Consider the following 26,199-nt stretch of genomic DNA (forward strand, 5'->3'; position numbering starts at 1 on the left):
TATGTCCAACAAAATGGATGGACCTATTGCCTATATAAAAGCATGGGGGATGTATGCAACCCGTACCGCAAAAGTGTGAAAGTGTAAAAGCCGCCTTAAAATTGTACAGGACAGCTGCAGGCACCCCTCAACTCTGAGCCCTCCCTATACAAGGAAAGCTGCTGGATGCATTTAAATCCGTCATATTGCCGTTTGATTGCCGCCCCCTATGAAGTTACTGGGGGGGAGGTGATCAGTTAATATGACAGCCTTGGGTCATACAAAGAGCCGAGGCTGTCTTGTTTTAGGCTATCTATTATTATGTGCAAGTTGTAATAGATGTTGTGTAAAATCCCCATATACTGCCATACTGTAGAATGGCAGCATATTGTAGGATCAATCATACAACCTAGGGTTAAAGTACCCTAGGGCAGTGAAGGCGAACCTTTTAGAGACTCAGTGCCAAAACTTCAACCAAAAGCCACTTATTTATTGCAAAGTGCCAGGACAGCAATTTAAGCAGTAATTTATTTCTCCTTGTTCATTGACAACTTTCAATCCTTTAGTCCCCCAAGGCAGTTGAATGGAGGAGGGCAAATTCATCTATCATTGTAGGAAGATTCTGCAGGCAGATTCTTTGAGTTCTGTCTGGTGAATTTCATTCTGGGGTGATGGCCTGGGTGCCCACAAAAAGGGCTCAGAGTGCCACCTCCGGCACCCGTGCCATAGTTCGCTACCCCTGCCCTAGGGGGTCTGAAATACAGTAGAATTTTATTTTTTTAAAAAAGTTTAAAAAAATTAAATTAAAAAACCCTAAAATTTCAAATCACCCCCTTTCCCTAGAACTGATATAAATAAACAGTAAAAATAATAAACATGTTAAGTATTGCCGCATCCCAAAATGTCCAATCTATCAAAATATAATAATGTTTCATTGCCATTTTGAAAAATATAAAAAAAATTCAATCAAAAGTGATCCAAAGGATGTACAGCCCTTAAAATAGCAGCATGGAAAATGTCATCAAAAATCACAATAAATAACACCACACACCATGCCAGAAGATGTCAAAATGAAGAATTTTTTTTTGTACAGGAGGTTTTAATTTACATAAATGTATGAAAACATTATAAAACCTATATATATTTGGTATCCCTGTGATTGCACCGACTCAAACAAGACATGCCATTTTAGATGCACAGTGAAAGCTGTAAAATCCAGACCCACAAGAAAATGGTGCAAATGCATTTTTTCACCAAATGCATTTTTTCGCCAATTTCACTGCATTTGGAACTTTTTTCCCTAGTACACTCTAAAGGGCAATTTGATACACAGAAAACAAGCCATCATATAGCTCTTTACACAAAAAAAGATTTATAGATTTTTGAAGGTGGGGAGTGAAAAATAAAAATGCCTGGTGGTTAAGGGGTTAATACAATTATTCCCCTTTTCATGAGATAGGGAATAATTCAATTATTGGTGGCTCCCTGGCCATTGAGGCTTCTGATCAACAGAGATGTTTTATCTCTGTGGGACTACCTGAGATAGATGTACACCTTATTTTAAGTGTTTTCTGATTCAAATTTATTTAACGCCTGCTTACTAACCCCCTAATGTACAATGATTAGGTTATGGTTGCAAACATTTATAAGTGACTTATTCCCTCCTTACAATGGCTTTGTTGTTTAACTCTCTGCATGGTTTGTTCACTCATAAACCCTGAAGTTCATTTATTAAATATATTACACATTAAGTTAAGCATCAATGGCTTCCATCTGACCTCTACATACATTTTCCATGCCAGCTATACCTATATATGTGAGAAATTTGCACTTTTAAAGCTAATACATATATTAAATAATATATAATATGTTTTTAGAAACTCGGGTTCAGGAAATCCAATAACATAACAGCTGTCCTCTTCTAGTCTGTGGCCAAGCATCATAAGTTTAAGTGGCAAAAGGCCTGAAAAAATATTTACAAATTTTGTAGAGTACAGTAAATGAGCTCATCCTACCTTTTATGTGAGAAAAGATAAGATTACACCACATGTTTTTCCAGGCATTATACCACATGTCTGTAAAAGTCACACAGACAGTCACTCATCAATATGATGAAGCCCCCTGTAGCCCAGGGGGAAAAATTTCCTGTCCACATCTCATACAATGTGCAGTCTAGCCAGGGAGCTCATTTTTATTTTCTATCATCTTAAATACACCTTACATTGCATTATACATCTGGCCATAATAGTGGACATCAATAGTTGGAACTTCCCTGCATCAGTCAGCACTGGGATTAGTGGTTGATTTTGCGGAGATGTTGGATCATGAAGAAAACCCTGTTTGTATATGGATCTTAAAGAAAGTAGACCTCCCATTTTACTCACCATGCCCCATAATCTGTTACTGAGAGCCACTCTGTAGTACTTTAGTTGACCATGTAAGCCTACATTTCCCGTGTGGAGGGAATAATACCTGGCTACAGCTTTTCCCTGCAATATAATTATTTTGTGTGTTACTTCAATCGTTAAACAGGTTGTCCACTTTCAGTCAATTGATATTGTTTTTGTGATGAAAAGTTACACAATTTATACCTTCTGTATCAATTCTGCATGGTGTGTAAACATGGATGCTTCCTATAGAATAATAGTAAGCAGAGATCTACAAAGCTGCAAGGAAGTGATACTGAAAATATATTGGAAAATAATACAACCTTGCATTATGCAAACAATAGTTGCTGAGGGTGGACAACCCCTTTAACTATGCGGCGTATTTTATAATAACTGGTGCATTGATCTAGACACAGGATTTACAAAGAGTAATTCTGGTGCAACCCTTGTGAGCCAGAATGAAATCTACAACAGGGTCTTGTCCCTTATGCATAAGGGGTGGAAAAGGGGATAACGTTGCAATTTCCTCCAGTAAATTCTACCCAGATAACTGGTATATAAGGCATGACCCCCCTATATCTTCAAAGAAGAAATTTGCTCCTCATATGTCATACATATTTTATAAATGAAGAAAATACAACAAGTGACAAGGACTTGGTGTGATTACTATTTAATTTGGATACGGGTTATACATTTACCAGCTAGATCAACTTATATAACATAACATCTATGTTATGCATTTTCAAATGTTGTTCATTTAAGTTTTAATACATTTTCTCTTCAGCACCAAACAAATTCAGTTTAATGTGAACCTGTCACCAGAAATGTGATTTTTAGCTGGTGACAGGTACCAATGGCATATGCTATGCTGGTTTTAAAAATTCCTTTGTCAGCATTCTGAATCATTTCAATAGTATATAATAGTTTATTTTACATTACCTGACTCCCTGCCAGCAGCATGTGGTGAGTCCCTGGATACTGACAGCTGTAGTCTGTCTGTGCCTGTGTCAGTCTCCTCTCCTTCACAGTCATTTAGCTCCCTCCCAATTCCTGTCAGGTGAATTGAACAGGCAGCAGAGGGGAAGGACATGGAAAGGAAAGGAAGAATACATGTGGTGATGTAGGCACATAAACATAGGCTGCTGCAGCTGTTATCCCCCTACTGACTCTACTGAGCCAGGTAATGTAAAATAAACTATAAAAAAACTACTGAAATGATTCTGAATGCTAAAAATGACATTCCTTTATGTAAATTTCCTAGTATAGTGATTAAATTGGCTGGAAAACTATAATATAATTGATACAGTATTGCAAGTACTGATAAATTTATTCTTATGAACTGCAATATAATCAAATGCTTCCAGATTAACATTTTACTGATGCCAAATGTCATATCTTTTGAACTTTTGCTTCCCTAATGATGTAAAACCCCCTTCCTGGTTTATGTCCGGTACATAGATAAATCTGTTATAATTATTGCCAGTAATTCTGCCAAAAATGTCACATGTTTCTGGTATTGGATACCAGATCTACGCATGGGCTCCTTTTAGATAGAGACCAGCACATACACAGATAGACATATATAGAACTGGAGAATCTTGTTGCTAAGTGAACTTAAAATACATAGTACAAAAATAAGTTAGTTCATCCTAGTATCTTTCCATACTTAGCCTGCAATAGCAGCCCTCATGCATGTGCTGAAGAAACCTGTAGGAGCTCACACTTATTTTTTCTTCCTGTCAGGTTCATAAATGAGCAGAATAGCATAGGACAGGCTTCAAAATTATACAGATTGTAAATCAAAAGGATCCATCCTAATCTTTCATCTGTCATCGCTCCTTTAGAAATAGAAGCTCTATTCCATTTTATGGTATTAAATACAAATTTTATTGCAATATGTTAATGATTGGAAGTCAACTTTACAGAATATTTTGAAATTTATTAAAACATATTATTTTCATCCCACCATTAATGAAGCCTAAGACTTTAAACAGTATATTTTAATCAAGGCAGATTGGGGTAAGACTTCAGAGAAGAGGCTATTATCTATTTTTAAGCATTTTAAAGGGAACCTGTCACCTCAGTAATTTTTCCAAAACCCCAAATGTTAGCATATTGTGTCTAGTACTAGCGTACTAGGTTAAGTGTGTCCAATTGCTGTTCTTTTTACTATTATATGTTGCACTATTGTTCTAAGATCAATTTTTATTGTTCCTATCACTTCCCCAAGGTAAAGTCAATGAGATGGGGAGTTCAATTATGCAGTCAAGCTCTCTCCACGATCACTCTGCTTCTAAATACTTACCTTCAGTGACTGATCTTGGTGGTATTGTTCAAGTTCCCTTGAATTTAAAGGTCTACTTTTTTATATTGTATAAATCTCAGTCAGTGCAGTAGAATGGGTGGGGTTTTGTCAAAATGAATGTTTTAGTGCATCCTGCAGATTTTCAGTATTGCACAATTTTTACTCAGCAAGTAAGCAGCATAATTTACAGCTGTGTTGTTATTTGAGTTTATCCTAAAACGGATCACCCAGTGTACTGTCTTTACTTTAACCAACGTTCTGATAGATTTTCTAAAATATTTCATTACTACATGACATCTTGGTAGATCAGCTTCCATTTCCTTTTCATTTTTTCACAGGCTTGGAGGGACTAAGGTTCCAAATGCAGGGCCTTCCATTGATGTTTTACTGTATGGTGGCCAAGTCAAGCTGAACCCAAATCTGAACATCCATAAACACTGGTGACATCCTTTACATGTGTCATCCTATACATTGCATGTAACTGCCGGTGTGACGTCACAGGGAACGTCATGTTCGCTGCCAAAATGGCAGCGCACATGTGGCTTTGCTCACAGCACATGAAGGATGACACATGTAATAGGTACCACCACCGATCTATGATCTTAACAGATGGGGTTGATCCAAACCTGGACTTTTGACTGAAGTCCGGGTTTTTGTTTTGCAGACCCAAACCCGCACTGTTCGGTACAAACCCAAACGTTGCGACTACTAATAATAACCATAAGATGTACAAATAACAGTCAGTTTCCTGAATCATGCTTTGCTGGCAAAATAATACAATACAAAATGAAGCTTCATAATTTTCATTTGCTTTTTCATAATGCATTTCAGCTATCCAACACAAGGAGATACCCCTCTTAGGAATGAAATCCTATGGCTTCTTTGAGCTATCAGATCATAATATCCTGAATTTATACATCAAACTGTATTCTAAAATATACTTTATTAATAAATAATAATAATTCCTTTGTTTATATTGCGCACACAGATTACGCAGCGCTGCACAGAGCTTACCAAATCTGTTCCTGTCCCCATGGGGCTCACAATGTAATCAACCTACCAGTATGTTTTGGAGTGTGGGAGGAAACTTATGCTCCATACAAGTCTTGTCTTTATTCAAGATAAGTGAATCTTTTTTTGGTTCTTAGATTCAGTTTGAATCTACCATTTATCAGGCATCGAAAATAAAATCAGAATCTTTTCTGCTTTACGTCAGACGAATGGCGACTAGCTATTGCTGTCGTTCATCCCAGAGCTGAGGGAGAGCTTCCAGAATGTATGAGCAGAAGTTAAATCACCACCAGTGCTGTTACACACTTATACTATGAATTACCTTTATGGTGGGGAACAATTAGGAGATTTGTGTATCTGGGATTACAATCCTAAAGTTTATGCCCCAATTTGTCAAGTAGAAAGGAGTTATGCTCTGAATACCATTCTTTTCTGGATTAATTTACTCTACTCTTATCACAAGTTATTTTCTGTACACCCCATAACAAGTTCAGACTGTTATACTAATGTTTCCATACTGTTTGAGAAAGGGAACTACAGAGCAATTTAATTAAAAATTTATTATTTCAATGGTACTTTTGTGATGATACTTTCTTATTGAGTTGTTCAGTGCATGAATGATACTCAAAGTGATAATGATCATTACCTGACACTCAACATAATGACATTCATCAGATGGTACTCAGTTTTCTAGAGCTTGTTAAGAAAGTAAAACATTTTACTTGAGGTTAAGAATGATCCACACAAGAGTCTTGGTGAAGAGGTTTACATCGCTACAGACTTAAAAAGTTACATCACTCGAATGTTGAATCCTTTCTCAGCATCTTGTGGATTGAAAATTCCTAGTGCAAAGGAAAACTTCAAATCTAATGACTTCCACTATGTTCTAGTACTTTTAGTTCATTCCTGGACTGGAATATAGAACTGGAATCTGTAAATCAGCAATTTATAATTCAGATATTTGGTTTCAGACTTAAGGAAATGTATTATCTTATTATTTTTTAGCACCGTAATTAAAACCAGATCGTAAAATCATTTTTTTCCCTCATATATTATATGATTACTTTCTATTTTTTAATGGAAACAGAAATCTTTCATGAGCTAAATACAGAAGGGACATGGATATGGATATTGAGGTCTCTTAGAGAAGCTTGTAGAAATACTGGGGGTCATTTACAAAGGGCCGGAATCGCGTTTTTATGTTGCGTTACACGAATTTTACCGTTTTGTGCCGATTTTCCCAGAATTGCCCCGGGATTTTGGCGCACGTGATCGGATTGTGGCGCATCGACGCCGGCATGCACGCGGCGGAAATTGGGGCCGTGGCTGTCGGAAAACCCGTCGGATTCGGACAAACCGCCTTATTTTTTTTAAAAAATGTGTCGCTTGACACGCACTTACCTGCACCCGGCCTGGCTTGGTGAACTTCAGCAAACTCCGACGGACTTCAGCGCAGCAGCGACACCTAGTGGACATCGGACGCACTACCTTAGCGAATCGCCGAAGACAGAGAACGCGCCGCTGGATCGCGAATGGACCAGGTAAGTAAATCTTCCCCACTGTGTTGTGAATGTTATGTTACAGAAAACTAGAAGTCTGATTATTAATCGGCCTAGTGGTCAATGTGTGAGCTGTAGGCAAAGTTTTATTAGGGTAAATTTTAGAACATTTTAAAGAATAAAAAAAATTTAAGCGTTTTTAAATTATATATTTAACCCCTTACCGCTCTGCGCCGTAGCTCTACGGCGCAGAGGTATAAGGGATGTATGAAGAGGGCTCACGGGCTGAGTCCTCTTCATACAAAGGTGGGGGTTTTTGCATTTTGCACAAAACCCCCACCGCTAATAACCGCGGTCGGTGCTTTATTACGATCGCCGCGCCCCCGGGGGCGTCATCGGGGGGCGGCGATCGGTTACCATGGTAGCCTCGGGTCTTCTTTTGACACGAGGCTACATGGCTTATGCAGGTTCGTTACAATGAGCGAGTGGCAAAAATGACATATATTGCAATACAAAAGTATTGCAGTATATGGTAGTAGCGATCTGACCATCTAGGGTTAATGTACCCTAGATGGTCTAAAAAATAGTGGAAAAAAAAAGAAAAAAAAAAGTTTAAAAAATAAAAAAAATTAATAAAATATTAAAAATTCAAATCACCCCCTTTCCCTAGAACTGATATAAAACATAATAAACAGTAAAAATCACAAACATATTAGGTATCTCTGCGTCCCAAAATGCCCGATCTATCAAAATATAAATACGGTTACGGGCGGCGGTGACCTCCGAGGCGGGAAATGGCGCCCAAATGTCCGAAATGCGACTTTTACACCTTTTTACATAACATAAAAAATGAAATAAAAAATGATCAAAATGTCGCACAAACCTCAAAATGGTAGCAATGAAAACGTCGCCTCATTTCGCAAAAAATGACCCCTCACACATCTCCGTGCACACATTCGTTTAATTTTTGAAAATGTATTAAAACACAATAAAACCTATATAAATTTGGTATCACCGCGATCGCACCGAACGAAAGAATAAAGTAGGCGTGTTATTTGGAGCGAAGAGTGAAAGTCGTAAAAACTGAGCCCACAAGAACGTGACGCACGTGCGTTTTTTTTTCAATTTTTCCACATTTGGAATTTTTTTTCAGCTTCGCAGTACACGGCATGTTAAAATAAATAACATTACGGGAAAGTAAAATTTGTTACGCACAAAATAAGCCCTCACACAGGTCTGTACACGTAAAAATGAAAAAGTTATGGATTTTTGAAGTTGGAGAGCGAGAAATGAGCCGAAAAACCCTGCGTCCTTAAGGGGTTAAAGTAAAAACCCAATTTATACAATAATATACACTTTGTTAAAAGACACATTCCATTTATGAGTAGTTTATAGACATTTGTGACCCTGTACATTTAGGGGACAATAGTGGGGGCTACCAATACTAGATATAAAATAGATCTATACCATTGTCTTCTCTCTCTCGCTCTGCCTCTACTCTGATCACTAGTCATCACACTTATAAAAGTTTCTGCCGAACACTAATTTGTTGTATTTTCCTCTAGGCCAGGAAGAGACTGGAAGTTACACTTTGATCACATCATTGGGAGACAAAATTCGTAAATGAGTCATGTATATGGGTCATGTTTGACAGCACTAGACTATATAGTATGGCCTGAATAGTAAACCTAAACCAACAATGATATACGCATGAATCAATCCAATGTTTATTAGGTCGACAAACTTTAATCTATTTTGTGAAAATATAAATCTATGAATACAGGCAGTCTCCAGGTTACATACAAGATAGGTTCCATAGGTTTGTTCTTAAATTGAATTTGTATGTAAGTCGAAACTGTATATTTTGTAATTGTAGATCCAGACAAAAATTATTTTTGCCCCAGGGACTATTGGAGTTTCAAAATTTTTTGCTGTAATTGGACCAAGGATTATCAATAAAGCTTCATTACAGACACCTTACAGCTGATCATTGCAGCCTGGGACTAAAGGAAAGCTTCACCAGCGGTCACAGTGGACAGAGGTGTCCGTCTTTAACTAGGGGTCGACTGTAAGTCGGGTGTCCTTAAGTAGGGGACCGTCTGTATACCCAAAAATCACATGGTATATAGAAAGCTGTAGAAACTATTTTGTGTCAAGTGAACAGAAGTGAAACAGCACAAGAAACGGATAGAGATGAGGACACATATTGCTTCAGGTCGTACCTTTTTTACCTCCAACATTGTGGGGCTTATTAACTAAGAGTCTGCGGATCGCACTTTCATCGGATTTTTGAAATTGCAACGCTGTGACAGGTATTTAACTGGGGATTTAGTTGCACGCAATCAGATTGTGGCGCAGTTGCACTGGCTTTCATGCAACAAAAATCCGGGGGCGTGCAGTCGGACAATGCGACTGATTTGGACTGAGCACGGGATTTAAGATTCAATTTGTGTTGCAAAACAATGCAGTTACATACACCGGGAAGAAGAAGGTAAACTCCGGCGGACATGAGCGGGGAAGCGACACATGCAGGGTATCGAGCGCACGATCTTAGTGAATCGGGGTACATGTGCATTCCGGTGGGACAAGGCGCTTGGGATCGCGCAGGACGGGTAAGTAAATGTGCCCCTATGTGCCCATTGGTGCTGCAGTGGATGAGAAGCGATTTTCCTGCATGGGATTACCAGATTGCAGACATTATGGGAAGATTTATCATACGCGGGCACAGAAAACTGGTGTAGAAGCACTGATAATGGTCCCCCTATATCACCATAGGTATAAGATTTAAGGAATTACCATTTGTAATTAGGCCCCTAAGTGTTTTCAGTGTTATCTAATGTAAAATTTTTGAATTCATTGTGTCTGAACAGCCGTAACACCTAGTACACCAATACTAGTTGCTGATAACACATTCAGTTCACAGTTTAGATTTGTGAAATGTGAAGATTAAAGTGACAATAATTGTAAGTTGTTAACAGACACAACTAATTAAGTACTATGTTTAAAAAAAAAAAAAAACAGGAGACTCACAACCTTTCCAATCGCTTGGCACCTTTTTGCTACATAACCTTTACACCATCTGAACCCCAATAGCATGGCGCATAGCTGTGAATGAAGTATGAAGAGGGCTCAAGGGGTCGAAGGTGTTAACCCTTTGATTGCCATCAAAGTCCAGCGGCGTGTGGTTGCCGCCAACTTGTGTTTGATCATGGCTCCCCATGATGACATTGGGGAGCAGCAATCAGTTGTCATGTCTGCCTCGGGTCTTTGTAAAACCTGAAGCTGTATGGTTTCTGCAGATTCGTTACAATATGCCAGTGGCTATGTGTAATGAATCACATGTAAAAACGCCATATACTGCAATACAGAAGTATTGCAGTATATGGTAAGGACAATTAGACTGTCTAGGGTTAAAATACACTCAAGGGTCTAAAAAATAGTAAAATAAATAAATAAAAAACCTAAACATTCAAATAATAATAATAATTCTTTATTTATATAGCGCACACAGATTATGCAGTGCTGCACAGAGCTTGCCAAATGGGTCCCTGTCCCCAATGGGGCTCAGAATCTAATCAACCTAACATTATGTTTTGGAGTGTGAGAGGAAACCGGAGGACCAGGAGGAAACCAACACAAACACGGAGAGAACATACAAACTCTTCACTCTTCACAGCAATGTACATGGGAAGTTATAGAATTTTGAAGGTGTCAAGAGTTTAAAAATATATATTGACTTTCCAGATTGTTATATGCATTATTTTTTTATTTATAGAATTATTTATTTATAGCAAAATACTTAACAGTCCACATTACATCCATATGTCATCTGTTTTTACAGACCTGCACCAAGAAACCCCGAAGGCAGGTACTTTAGGTCACTAGTTTGCCCTAACCCCCTGAAGGGGTGTCAAATACCAACTGATCCACAAATACAAACTGCATGCAGATCCATTTGGCATAAGTATATTTCATGTTCTATCTATGGTAGGGTATGGGACATAGATACAAGAAGGAATATGACCTGATTTTCTACAGCCTCATCACTGATTCTAGAAAAATACATTGATGTTAGAGATTCTAACAATTCTAAATTCATTTAGAATTTCAGGAAAACTTCCATTCTGCACAATCCGAAGTTTACAGTGATTTGCAATTTTTTTAAATTAGTAAAATGGCTGCGAGCACATGGAGCACATGTTACATGGGGCAGAGAACTCTGGGAAGTGGTACTGTTTCTCACTGTATGGCGGTAGTGTTCCTCACTGTATGGGGGTAGTGTCCCTCACTGTATGGAGGTAGTGTTCCTCACTGTATAGAGGTAGTGTTCCTCACTGTATGGAGGTAGTGTCCCTCACTGTATGGCGGTAGTGTTCCTCGCTGTATGGGGGTAGTGTTCCTCACTGTATGGAGGTAGTGTTCCTCACTGTATGGAGGTAGTGTCCCTCACTCTATGGCGGTAGTGTTCCTCACTGTATGGGGGTAGTGTTCCTCGCTGTATGGCGGTAGTGTTCCTCACTGTATGGCGGTAGTGTTCCTCACTGTATGGAGGTAGTGTTCCTCACTGTATGGAGGTAGTGTCCCTCACTCTATGGCGGTAGTGTTCCTCACTGTATGGGGGTAGTGTCCCTCGCTGTATGGGGGTAGTGTCCCTCGCTGTATGGGGGTAGTGTCCCTCACTGTATGGCGGCAGTGTTCCTGGCTGTATGGGGGTAGTGTTCCTCACTGTATGGGGGTAGTGTTCCTCACTGTATGGAGGTAGTGTCCCTCACTCTATGGCGGTAGTGTTCCTCACTGTATGGGGGTAGTGTTCCTCGCTGTATGGGGGTAGTGTCCCTCGCTGTATGGGGGTAGTGTTCCTCACTGTATGGAGGTAGTGTTCTTCACTATATGGAGGTAGAGTTCCTTACTGTATGGGGGTAGTGTTCCTAACTGTATGGGGGTAGTGTCCCTCACTGTATGGGAGTAGTGTCCCTCACTGTATGGCAGTAGTGTTCCTCACTGTATGGCGGTAGTATTCTTCACCGTATGGAGGTAGTGTTCCTCACTATATGGAGGTAGTGTTCCTCGCTGTATAGAGGTAGTGTTCCTCGCTGTATGGGGGTAGTGTCCCTCACTGTATGGCGGTAGTGTTCCTCGCTGTATGGGGGTAGTGTTCCTCACTGTATGGGGGTAGTGTTCCTCACTGCATAGAGGTAGTGTTCCTCGCTGTATGGGGGTAGTGCCCCTCACTGTATGGCGGTAGTGTTCCTCACTGTATGGTGGTAGTGCTCCTCACTGGATGGGGGTAGTATCCCTCACTGTATGAGGGTAGTGTCCCTCACTGTATGGGGGTAGTTTCCCTCACTGTATGGCGGTAGTGTTCCTGGCTGTATGGGGGTAGTGTTCCTCTCTGCATGGAGGTAGTGTTCTTCACTGTATGGAGGTAGAGTTCCTTACTATATGGGGATAGTGTTCCTCACTGTATGGGGGTAGTGTTCCTCTCTGTATGGCGGTAATATTCTTCACTGTATAGAGGTAGTGTTCCTCACTCTATGGGGATAGTTTTCCTCACTGTATGGCGGTAGTGTTCCTCACTGTATGGAGGTAGTGTTCCTCACTGTATGGAGGTAGTGTTCCTCACTGTATGGCGGTAGTGTTCCTCACGGTGTGGGGGTAGTATTCCACGCTGTGTGGGGGTAGTGTCCCTCACTGTATAGGGGTAGAGTTCATCACTGTATGAGGGGTAGAGTTCATCACATTGTAATGAAGGGGTTAAAACAAGGCAGCCTTGGGTCTTCAGAAGACCCGATGCTGTCATGGCGACAGAACGCTGCTGCCCGATGACGTCACAGGGAACAATGATTCTCGAAAAGATGAAGCCGCCGTGGCATTCTGCGGGTTAACACCCGCGATCGGTTTTATCACCAATTGTGGGTGTTACCGCTAAGCCTTTTCTGCAGTATGCCCGTGAGCAGTATGCAGTATGCCCGTGAGCCCTCTCAATGCACCCGCACATGGCATATGACGTACCGCTACGTCACATGCCGTGATTCGATTCGGTTCTAATCGAATTGTCTCGGATAATTTAGCGAACCGGGTTGAATCGAATTTTCACTAATTCGCCCATCTCTAATTGATGTACAATGGTCCATTGAAATTAATGTGTCCATCCGCAAAAAAAGGAACAGAGCACATATGAAGAGATGTGAGATGAAGAGATGTGGGATGTGAGATTTCATGAGTGTATTAGTTATACATTCACCGGCCACTTTATTAGGTACACCTGTCCAACTGCTCGTTAACACTTAATTTCTAATCAGCCAATCACATGGCGGCAACTCAGTGCATTTAGGCATGTAGACATGGTCAAGACAATCTCCTGCAGTTCAAACCGAGCATAAGTATGGGGAAGAAAGGTGATTTGAGTGCCTTTGAACGTGGCATGGTTGTTGGTGCCAGAAGGGCTGGTCTGAGTATTTCAGAAACTGCTGATCTACTGGGATTTTCACACACAACCATCTCTAGGGTTTACAGAGAATGGTCCGAAAAAGAAAAAACATCCAGTGAGCGGCAGTTCTGTGGGCGGAAATGCCTTGTTGATGCCAGAGGTCAGAGGAGAATGGGCAGACTGGTTCGAGCTGATAGAAAGGCAACAGTGACTCAAATCGCCACCCGTTACAACCAAGGTAGACAGAAGAGCATCCCTGAACGCACAGTACGTCGAACTTTAAGGTAGATGGGCTACAGCAGCAGAAGACCACACCGGGTGCCACTCCTTTCAGCTAAGAACAGGAAATTGAGGCTACAATTTGCACAAGCTCATCGAAATTGGACATTAGGAGATTGGAAAAACGTTGCCTGGTCTGATGAGTCTTGATTTCTGCTGCGACATTCAGATGGTAGGGTCAGAATTTGGCGTCAACAGAATGAAAGCATGGATCCATCCTGCCTTGTATCAACGGTTCAGGCTGGTGGTGGTGGTGTCATGGTGTGGGGAATATTTTCTTGGCACTCTTTGGACTGCTTGGTACCAATTGAGCATCGTTGCAACGCCACAGCCTACCTGAGTATTGTTGCAGACCATGTCCATCCCTTTATGACCACAATGTACCCAACATCTGATGGCTACTTTCAGCAGGATAATGCGCCATGTCATAAAGCTGGAATCATCTCAGACTGGTTTCTTGAACATGACAATGAGTTCACTGTACTCAAATGGCCTCCACAGTCACCAGATCTCAATCCAATAGAGCAGTGATGGCGAACCTTTTAGAGGCCGAGTGCCCAAAATGCAACCCAAACCCTTCTGACTTGAAGTGAAGTGCCAACACAAAAATTTAACTAGAATAACAAGGTTTTAATTGAGAAAACGAGCCATAGAGAGACGCCCCCCCATATACGTAATATAGTATAAAATGCATACAGCTTGTCGCCATGTAGTATAAAATGCATACAGCTTGTCGCCATGTAGTATAAAATGCATACAGAATGCCGCCAAGTAGTATAAAATGCATACAGAATGCCGCCAAGTAGTATAACATGCATACAGAATGCCGCCAAGTAGTATAAAATGCATACAGAATGCCGCCAAGTAGTATAAAATGCATACAGAATGCCGCCAAGTAGTATAAAATGCATACAGAATTCCGCCATGTAGTATAAAATGCATACAGAATTCCGCCATGTAGTATAAAATGCATACAGAATGCCGCCAAGTAGTATAAAATGCATACAGAATGCCGCCAAGTAGTATAAAATGCATACAGAATGCCGCCAAGTAGTATAAAATGCATACAGAATGCCGCCAAGTAGTATAAAATGCATATAGAATGCCGCCATGTAGTATAAAATGCATACAGCTTATCGCCATGTAGTATAAAATACATACAGAATATATATATATATATATATATACACATATAAACACCTACATATACACATAACATACATATACACCCACATATGCACATCACATACATATACACCCACATATGCACATCACATACATATACTCATTACATACATATACACATACATATACACATTACATACATATACACATACATATACACATTACATACATATACACATTACATACATATACACATTACATACATATACACAGATAAACTTACTTTATTTTCTTTTATTCTACAGGAAGGTTCTCCAGGAATGCATACAGGTTACGCTGTATGCATTCTCCACTCCCACCTGGAGCGGAGGAGAGGGGGGCCACAGAGCGGAGGAGAGGGGGGCCACGGAGCGGAGGAGAGGGGGGCTACGGAGCAGAGGAGAGGGGGGCTAAGGAGCGGAAGAGAGGGGGGCTAAGGAGCGGAGGAGAGGGGGGCTACGGAGCAGAGGAGAGGGGGGCTAAGGAGCGGAAGAGAGGGGGGCTAAGGAGCGGAGGAGAGGGGGGCTACGGAGCAGAGGAGAGGGGGCCACGGAGCGGAAGAGAGGGGGGCTATGGAGCAGAGGAGAGGGGGGCTACGGAGCAGAGGAGAGGGGGGCTACGGAGCGGTAGAGAGGGGGGCTATGGAGCAGAGGAGAGGGGGGCTATGGAGCGGAGGAGAGGAAGCAAAGCAGTGCGGAGCGGACCGGACAGAGTAGAGCGGACAGGGAGGGAGCAGAGCGGAGCGGCCCGGGATAATTAATGCGCATGCGTGGTTTCTATGGGAGCGACTGAAACTTTCAGCGCTTCCCAAGTTACCGCGCATGCGCAAAAACTCTGTCTATGGTTCTGTCTTGGAGCGGCGCGTAGTTCCGCCGCTCGCATAGACCAAATTTTTACGGGCAGAGGCTTACTGGCGACGGTACGCGTGCCAAGAGAAACGGCTTCGCGTGCCGTCTGTGGCACGCGTGCCATAGGTTCGCCATCGCTGCAATAGAGCATCTTTGGGATGTGGTGGGATGGGAGATTCGCATCATGGATGTGCAGACGACAAATCTGCGGCAACTGTGTGATGCCATCATGTCAATATGGACCAAAATCTCTGAGGAATGCTTCCAGCACCTTGTTGAATCTATGCCACAAAGAATTGAGGCAGTTCTGAAGGCAAAAGGGGGTCCAACCCGTTACTAGCATGGTGTACCTAATAAAGTGGCCGGTGAGTGTATGTTCACAGTGTTTGCCTCATTCATATCCAGTTAGCTTTACTATATGGTTCATTGCCATTTTCCCATCCCCAATAATGGAATTTATAAGCCATTCATACTGCTACCTGTATAATATTTATACATGCGCAGACACTCCTCACATTGGGAGAGCAGTTTCACCTTTGCCAGTCAGGAAACTAGCAAAGTTTTATGTTTAACGCTGGGTCTTGAAGTTGCTGTTATATCCACATCAGTCATACACTAATGAAGCGTTAATTTAATTTGCATATGTCATATCTACAGGTCTATTATACATTTTCAGATATATTGTTGTACATCTATGCATGTAGTTATTACAATATGTACATGTGTGGTCTTTTGATCACCATCCATACCACCATTACATATTCTGTGCCACATTCAACATGGGAATGGAGATCTATCCAATGCATTGGGAAACAATTCTTGGCACTTCTCACATAACAGAAGAGAAGCATATGGTCTAAGTTATAAATTCTTTGCAGGTACCACTATGGTTGGAAATTTGAGAGGTGGTACTTCCAAAAATGCGGAAAGGTAATTTATTTTTCTCTTTTGATATTGTAATTTTTAACTGCAATCTGTAAACCATTCATCATCCTGTGTAATCCTAGGAGGACACATTACACATGTTTAGGCTGTAATAAATAAACTGCTGTTGTTTCTTCATAGAATTCAAGAAGAACCACATTATTTCAATAATGTGCTGCTTACAGTTAGACCCGAAGTGAGGGATCCAATAAAAAACACATCAAAGTACAGTTTATTATGCAATAATATGAAAAAGCTTCAAACCTGAGTAATTAAATTATTTAAAAAACATAATTTCTTTATTATTGTGTGTGGGGAGATGGGGCTGGTGCCTGCTGTGTATGTGTATGGGAGATGGGGATGGTGTCTGCTGTGTGTGTGTGTGGGGAGATGGGGCTGATCCATACTGTGTATGTGTATGGGAGATGGGGCTGGTGCTGGTGCATGCTGTGTATGGGAGATGGGGATGGTGTCTGCTGTGTGTGTGTGTGTGGGGAGATGGGGCTGATCCATACTGTGTATGTGTATGGGAGATGGGGCTGGTGCTGGTGCATGCTGTGTATGGGAGATGGGGATGGTGTCTGCTGTGTGTGTGTGTGTGGGGAGATGGGGCTGATGCATGCTGTGTATGTGTATGGGAGATGGGGATGGTGTCTGCTGTGTATGTGTATGGGAGATGGGGATGGTGTCTGCTGTGTATGTGTATGGGAGATGGGGCTGGTGCCTGCTGTGTATGTGTATGGGAGATGGGGCTGGTGCCTGCTGTGTGTGTGTGTGTGTGGGGAGATGGTGCTGGTGCCTGCTGTGTGTGTGTATGGGAGATGGGGCTGGTGCCTGCTGTGTATGTGTATGGGAGATGGGGCTGGTGCCTGCTGTGTGTGTGTGGGGGGGGGGGGGAGATGGGGCTGGTGCCTGCTGTGTGTGTGTATGGGAGATGGGGCTGGTGCATGCTGTGTGTGTGTGTGGGGAGATGGTGCTGGTGCATGCTGTGTATGTGTATGGGAGATGGGGCTGGTGCCTGCTGTGTATGTGTATGGGAGATGGGGCTGGTGCCTGCTGTGTGTGTGTGGGGGGGGGGGAATGGGCCTGGTGCTGGTGCCTGCTGTGTATGTGTATGGGATATGGTGCTGGTGCCTGCTGTGTTTGTGTGTGTGTATGGGAGATGGTGCTGGTGTCTGCTGTGTGTGTGTGTGTGGGGGGGGGGGATATGGTGCTGGTGCCTGCTGTGTGTGGGGGGGGGGGAGATGGTGCTGGTGCCTGCTGTGTTTGTGTGTGTGTATGGGAGATGGTGCTGGTGTCTGCTGTGTGTGTGTGGGGAGATGGTGCTGGTGCCTGCTGTGTGTGTGTGTGGGTATGGGAGATGGTGATGGTGTCTGCTGTGTGTGTGTGGGGAGATGGGGCTGGCGCCTGCTGTGGGGGGGGGGGGGGTCACAGGTTGTGTGTTGGCCTGGGTTTTCATTGTGTTTGAAACGCAGTAATGTAATTAGACAAATCACCTCTCCTCAGTTGTTGTAATGCGTTTCAAACACAATGAAAACCCAGGCCAACACGCAACGTGTGAATGGCCCTTAGCGTTTTGATTCCATTTTGTAACTGAATCAAAAAGCATCGTGGCGGGCCACGGCCGATCGCATATGCGTTTCTATGCAAGCGTATGTGATTGGCAATCAGCGCGTATTGTGTAAATGCGGGACACCGGGCACTCCTTGTGATGCATGCATTTACGTACAAACACATATGCGATCCACCCCAGTGCGTCTTGATTCAGTTACAAAACGGAATCAAAACACTGATGTGTGACATCACCCTTATTGTCACCTATGGTTAGTTGACTCCGCCTACTTGTGATGGCCACGCCTAAAGTAAATTGGCCCCGCCTATATCATGGGGCCACTTTTAATCTTTTTTCCAGGGCCACTTTAAATTCCCAGTCCGCCCCTGCACCCCAGTGTAACACCTGTGGTCACAATGAGCTCTGATCATAGGTGTTTATCCCCCACAGATCAGAACCTCAGGACTGTCACTAGTCAGAGCCTGTGAGATCCTATCACACAGACACAATCTTACAGTCTCAGTGTCAGCCTATGCTACTGCATATTAATAGCTTAAGGGTGCAGATTCGAAAATGGACTGATGTATAGGGGGTTTCTAATAGTATATATTTCAAAGCTGATTTAAAAAAAAAAGATCCCCTAAAAAGTAAACTCTGAAATCTCCTTAAATTTTTAAGCCTTCTGATGTTGTGATAAAATATAAAGACATTTTAAAGATTATGAAAACAAACATCAGACATATGGGTAATGTTAGTTTTACCACCCAAATTAGTCATGAACTGTCTAGAAAGGAGATCATTTTGAATTTTGAAATTGGCAAATTTTTAACCAAATCAACCAAAAATTACCATAAAGTACAACATGTCATAAAATCTCAATCTCAAAATCACTTTTGTAAGTTAAAGTGTTCAAAAGTTATAACCATATAAAGCGACGCATGTCAGATTACAAAAATAGTATGGCACGCGTCAGGTGCGGGTACATGGAGATGGCTCATGAGCTGAGCCCTCTCCATAGCCGGTAAGTCTTTGCTGCATATTGCAGCAAAGACTTACTGGTAACACCCAAGATCACCGCCAGCAAAGCTGCCAGTGGCTTCAAATCTTGGTGAAGATTGTCGCTCCCCGTAACAGCAATGGGTCGCCAGGACAGTACTTTAGTACTATATAGTACTGTTTAGTACTATATAGTACTATTTAGTACTGCCATACTAAGTCCTATATGGTAGGATCGATCAGACAACCTATGGTTAAAGTACCCTAGGGAGTCTGAAAAATAGTAAAAATAAAAAAAAAAGTAAAAAAAAAAAATTATAATAAAAAAAAAATAAAAATTCATATCACCCCCCCTTTCCCTAGAACTGATATAAAAATAAATAAACAGTAAAAATCATAAACACATTAGGTATTGCAGAGTCCGAAAATGCCTGAATATAATAACGATTTTTCCCTGGGTTTAACCCCGTAATAGAAAATAGCTTCCAAAATCTAAAATGGCACTTTTTTGCCATTTTGAAAAATAAAAAATTCTATAAAAAGGTCCTACAGTCCTAAAAATGGTAGTATCAAAAGTCGCACAAAATGACACCACCCACAGCTCCGTACAATGTAGTATGAAAAAGTTTTTAGTGCTATAAGATGGCAAAATAAAAAATTTTTTTTGGAAGGGAGGTTTTAATTTTTGTAAATGTATGAAAACATTATAAAACCTATACAAATATGGTATCTCTGTGATTGTACTGACTCAAAGAATAAAGTAGACATGTAATTTGGGGCGCATAGCAAAAGCTGTAAAATCGGAGCCCACAAGTAAACAACTATAATGCGTTTCTTCACCATCTTCACTGCATTTGGAATTTTTTTCCCGCTTCCCAGTACACGGCATGGAATAATCAATACCATCACTATGAAGTGCAATTTGTTACGCAGAAAACAAGCTGTCACGGAGCCAGAGATTTTTACGTGAAAAAAAAATAAGTTATAGATTTTTGAAGGTTAGGAGTAGAATATGGAAATGAAAAAACAAAAAAGGGCCAAGTTGTTAAGGGGTTAAGCTACAAAATGGCTGCATCCTTAAAGACTAAGGTAGCAATAGTGATGAACATTGTCTAAAACTATTTTATCTTTAGTAAATTATGTCAATTATGATTTTTTTTTGTTAAACAATGTAGCATAAATTTCCAACTATGATTATATATAGCAGAGCTATATATTGGGGCAGATTTACTTACCCGGTCCATTCACGATCCAGCGGCGCGTTCTCTGCGCTTGATTCGGGTCCGGCCGGGATTTAAAAGGTAGTTCCTCCGTCGTCCACCAGGTGGCGCTGCTGCGCTGAAAAGCATCTGAACGCACCGGAATTCACCGAGGCGTCCCGAGCGACACATTTTTCGTTCTTAAATGCTGCGGTTTTTCCAAATACGTTGGGTTTTCGTTTGGCCACGCCCCCGATTTCCGTCACGCGCATGCCGGCGCCGATGCGTCACAATCCGATCACGTGCGCCGAAATCGCGGGCCAATTCAGGTACAATCGGCGCGAATCGGAAATTTTCGGGTAACACGTCGGGAAATGCTAATCGGGCCCTTAGTAAATTACCCCCATTGTGTCACTTCACTGAAAAGTGTGTGAAATGAGGTTATTATGGGGGTAAAATATGGGGGGGGGGAGTGAGATATGGCCATTACCTATTGACATTGGTGGATCCTGTGGAATCTTTTGTATAGGTGTTTCATTTCATTGTAATCATGACATTGGTCAGTGATAAAAACTTATCTCCACAGAACACTCTGGGGGAATTTTAAATGGAGTTGCGCCAAAAATCCTGTCTACAATTCCTTGTGCCACCTTTACCAAGGACCTTTCAGACCTATTTTGGCACTTTTCTAACTTGCCGTTGTGGCCTTTGGGAAATGGGAGTGACCTTGTTGAAAATGGATGTGGCCATCAGAAAATAAATGATATCTCTCTTCTAATGTCTGTGATATCTATGTCATTTGCAGAAGCTTATGTGCACATTTGCAGTTTAGTTAGGGAGGTTTTGTTCAGTTCATCAGTTCATCTGCCCAGGCACAGACCACATGACCAAGATATCATTCGTACAATATGTTGTTTTATGATGATATATTCTCTTTAGCTACTTGTCCATACCTTTGTTTCAGAGTTAGGTTAGGTCCACAACTGCTACTCAACCATTTTTGAGATGTTGGAAGCTCAGATGAATCTTTGTTTGAAATGACTCTCTCTTCTAAACTAAAGTTCCTTAGCAGTTTTTATTATAAGAAACATTGCACACCTTAATAATTTCAGGGATCATAAAAGCATAGGGCCCTATATGAAGCATATACAGAACACTAAATACGTCTAATATTTTGGATAGGTGAATAAAATATGGTTCTCATTAATGATTCAGAGAAGTCCCCTTAAAATCCAGCTCCTTGTCCCTGAAAATGAAGTTTAGAGTATTTATGTATGATCTTTGGCATCAACTCAGAGGGACTGATGTTCAAATAACAGACCAGGAAAGAGAGAATGTTCAATAATTCTCTGTTTTGGAGTTTACAAAGATAAATGTTGTTCCATTAAATCTCCATGGGAGTGGGTGAACCATTATAATCTTTATAGGAAGACAGTGTAGAAGATTTATCAATGTGTCACTATTGTAAAATTAGAAACAAAATTCAGGCTTATAACCGTGTTTGTTCTTTTTTAACTTTCTCGGTCTGTGGGATTACTACAGAACCGAGGCAGCAGGTGCTGGGCTTGTTGTGGACATTGCACCATATATTCAATCTATATTTAATCTCTTGCTTACCACATGCATCTCCGAAACATCTCCAGAATCTGTCCGTCTTCTTCTGAATACAGTTTAAAATAATAACCCTCATCCTCAAAGCTCTGCATAATGCTGCACCTCCCTATCTCTCTTCTCTCTCAGTCTAGCGGCCAAACCGTGCTCTTCGATCTGCCAGTGATATTAAGATATTAGATACCTTAACTCTCATGCACGTCTCCAGGACTTCTCCTGAGCTGCACCAATTCTCTGGAATGACCTTCCCAAGACTACCAACCACCATCTTAAAACCCATCTTTTTAGGTAAGCCTATCATATTCCCTAACTCCATGAAATGTTAACTCTCCCTTTACTAATCCATCTTATATCCTCCTCCCATCATTTATCCAGCAAACACCAGATACCAAGCTCCAGGCATCTCTGCTGTCACTTTCACCTTGGACTTTGTATTTAAGATGGCGGCTATTGGCTGGTTCAAGTTATTTTATACTGTTCCCATTATACAAGATTTTATACCTCTTGTGTCACAACCTCGTCCTCATAGACTGTAAGCTCTTTTGTCACCCCCTCATCCTCATAGACTGTAAGCTCTTGTGCCCCCCCTTCATCCTCATAGACTGTAAGCTCTTGTGAGCAGGACCCTCACTTCTATTGTTCCATATAACTGTTTGTACTATGTAATGTAATATTATATTTGTATATGTCCCCTATGAATTGTAAAGCGCTATATAAATAAAGATTAGATATGACTATTATTTCTTTTAGTTAGGTGTTGCAGTACAGCTGCAAGGTACCTGATGGATGTCAAAATTTGGCAACACATCCATCCACCTGTCCTACCATGTTTCTCTGAAAATAAGACAGGAAATTATAATCATGTCATCATCCTCAGGAACATCAGAATAACTCTCCAAATTCTTCCTCCAGACACCCACTTGAAAGTGGAGATGCTACTCTTTAACATGAAACCAGAACTGTGTTTCTGTGGTACAGAAGATTTGAAACATGTCCCACAGTAACTAGGACTTCTGTTCCTAGTAGCGGCCTGATGAGAAGACTGAAAGATCACGGTAGGGCTTATTTTCAGGGAAGCATGGTATCTACAGCCCTCTATGTATGTTATACTTGCATGTGCAACATCCCCCACCGGGGCCTAGCCCTTGAGGTGAGGCCTGGAGACAGCCGGGGCCCGCGGTACCGGAGTGGCTGGCGGTTGCGGCCTAAGCACGCTATTGTCACGGTGCTTGGTACGGGGGAACCGGAGGGCTGTCCTACAGCCTGGCAGGTCTCCAGCAGGGTGGTGTTGGCAAGAAATGATGAGGGAGCGGCTGCTATAGCGGATCTCCCTGGGGCAACCCCTTAATGTCCCGAGTGTGAGTCTCTGGGTGATGGACAGGGTGCCGGTGATGAAGGCAGCCGTATTAGCAGGGACCAGACGGAGACAGAAGTTGAAGAAAACAACTTACAGTTCTTTATTTGAACCGCAGGAACCGCAGCAAACGTGCCTTTAACAGGTAGGTAGGGTGCCGAGATGTGAGTTGGAGGGAGCCTCAGGAGATAGTTCACCAGCCTGGATGTAGAGGGCAGGCTGGGAGGCAGCTGTGTCCTGGTAGGAAGCTTCAGCTTGTCCTGTAGGGCTTCAGGTATCACCTTTAAAGGTAAGATGATACCCCTTTTCCTCACTATACTAACTCTAGTCTTAGACTCCACTCTTCAGAGGCAGGGGCTAGGCTCTTCCTGCTCTGGTATGGGCTAGACAGAGATTGCTCACTCACTCACTGATTCTCCTAGGATTCCACACTAGAATAATCCTCTAATGTTCTGATCTGAGCTGAGCTCAGACTAAACTGTTCACCAGAACATTCCTGGCCAGAGGTCCTATTACCTTCCTTTGGTCAGGTGGTGGCTGCTCCTCCAATCACATCTCAGCTTACAGAGCACAGGATGTAACACATATCATTGGATAACAGCATCTGGCATTATACAAAATACTTAACTCCTGCCTTGCCAGGCAGGATTCACCACTGCAATACCGCTATGTCCTATCAGGACCATGTAGTGTAAGGTGATTACATGCAGGTGGGACGTATTCGCAAACCCTACCTCGCCATTGCATCGGCGAGGGTGTTGCATACCCCGGGGGCAATTGAAAGAGCCGCCCTCGGCTCGACTACCGATGGTTTGGGCACAGAGGGGGCTAAGGGCACTTCGAGGAAGTGCAGGCTATGTGAGGTGTAGGGACAAACCGCCCATGGTCCTGGAGACAGGCACCTGGGTTGGTGTCGGACTAAGACAAAAATATGTAGCTGTATGACAGTTGGTCGCTGACGCCATTAAACCGAACTGTACAGTAGGAAAGGTGTGGTGTCATGTCCTGTAATCCACTCCTTGCACCAAGGCCTGTATATTTGTTTTATCAACACTTCTTCCCTGGCGGCAATTATATAGTGTATATATGCATACATTGGCATATGTGACACAATAAAACATTGTACTACATAGAGACGGTCCGACACAGCCACACTACAACCTGAAAAGCCTATGAAAGGGTTAATGCAGACTACTGGCAGATATGACAGTGTGCAACAGGTTAGCAAAATCACATTGGCTTAGCAGCCCAATGGGTACACATCTTATAACATAACGTTACAGATAGATAGGCTACTCAGAGTAGCACGGTAGCAAATGTCTCTTTTCCTGCAAAGAAAAGGCATAAAAAGTGCAAACAGAATGTCCATACCTAAAAAGGAAGGCATTAAGTGCAGAATAATAAGTCAATAGACATAGCAACTTTTCCCTGAAGTATCTGGCAAAAGTCTCTCAGAAGGTCTCTACTGACAAAGTCCATCTTCTGGGTACAGCCCTTGATGTGGGGGAAAGTGCACTGAGAAGCAAAGGGTCTCCTCTATTTGGAGAGGAACAGAGTCCTTTGAAGAAATCTCTGCTGTGGCAGAGGAAGAGGTGCTATCATAGCACAAGACAGTAGGCAGTTCAAGGAGAGTCTCTTGACTGAGATAAATAAGGGTGAGAGTCTCAGGAAAGTCTCTGGCTCTTTGGGGTAAGGACAGAAATATACAATATGTACATAGTACAGTACCTGAAGTGGGCTACAGCCCTTCAGGGGTTACTCTGCATCTTCTTCGGTGGTAAGTACTTCGGTGTCAGAAAAACGTACCTGCCTCCTGCTTCTGCGTGTCACCAGCTGGTACTCCTGCAGGTACGCAGGAGCTTTACCTTTTGTCTCCCTTTGAGACCTTCGAAGTTCCGGCCTGGAGAAGATAACAATCTCCTCATCGTCGTCCTCTGATTCAGGCGCTGGAGTCGGAGTCTCAGCTGGCTCTGATGTTTCAGGGGTTGCAGACAGTGGAGCCGGATCATCCTCCACAGGCAGCAGTATTGGAGACTGCGGTGGGGATGATGGTCTCTGCGAGGTACCTCTTACTGGAGTGGAAACAAAACAGAATTGAGGCACAGTCACAAGTTCCAAGAAACTGGGGGTAGGTGAACACAAGGAGGTCTGTAAGTTGGGGGTCGAGGTGAGAGGTGTGGACATAGGGGCAAAAGGACGAAGACATCTCTTCAACCGGTTCCTATGTACCCGGAGTGGTGGACGGTCTCCTCTTGAAATCTCGTAGACTTCAGGGGAGAGACTGTCCCTAACTAGGTATGGCTCACGCTCCCAACGCCCATCTAGCTTACTGGTAGGATGGTTGTTGCGCAGCCACACTCGATCTCCTGGGGCAAAAGGCTCAGCACAGGCATTACGATCGAAGTCCCTTTTTTGTTTCTCTCGGGCCTCTTCCAACCGCAGATCCACAACTTCTCTGGCATCCGCCAGGCGCCTCTGGTGTTCGTGAACCCAGTCAGTCTGGGGGAGTAAAGACTGGGAATCAGGGGACTCCATGTCCCAGGTCATATCAGCAGGGAGATGGCCGTGTCTCCCGAACAACAGATAATACGGGGTGTATCCTGTGGAGCAATGAGTGGTATTGTTGTACAGGTACACTAATTCGGGCAACAGTTTTGGCCA

Source organism: Engystomops pustulosus, chromosome 1, assembly GCF_040894005.1.
Source record: "Engystomops pustulosus chromosome 1, aEngPut4.maternal, whole genome shotgun sequence".
Taxonomy (NCBI): Eukaryota; Metazoa; Chordata; class Amphibia; order Anura; family Leptodactylidae; genus Engystomops; species Engystomops pustulosus.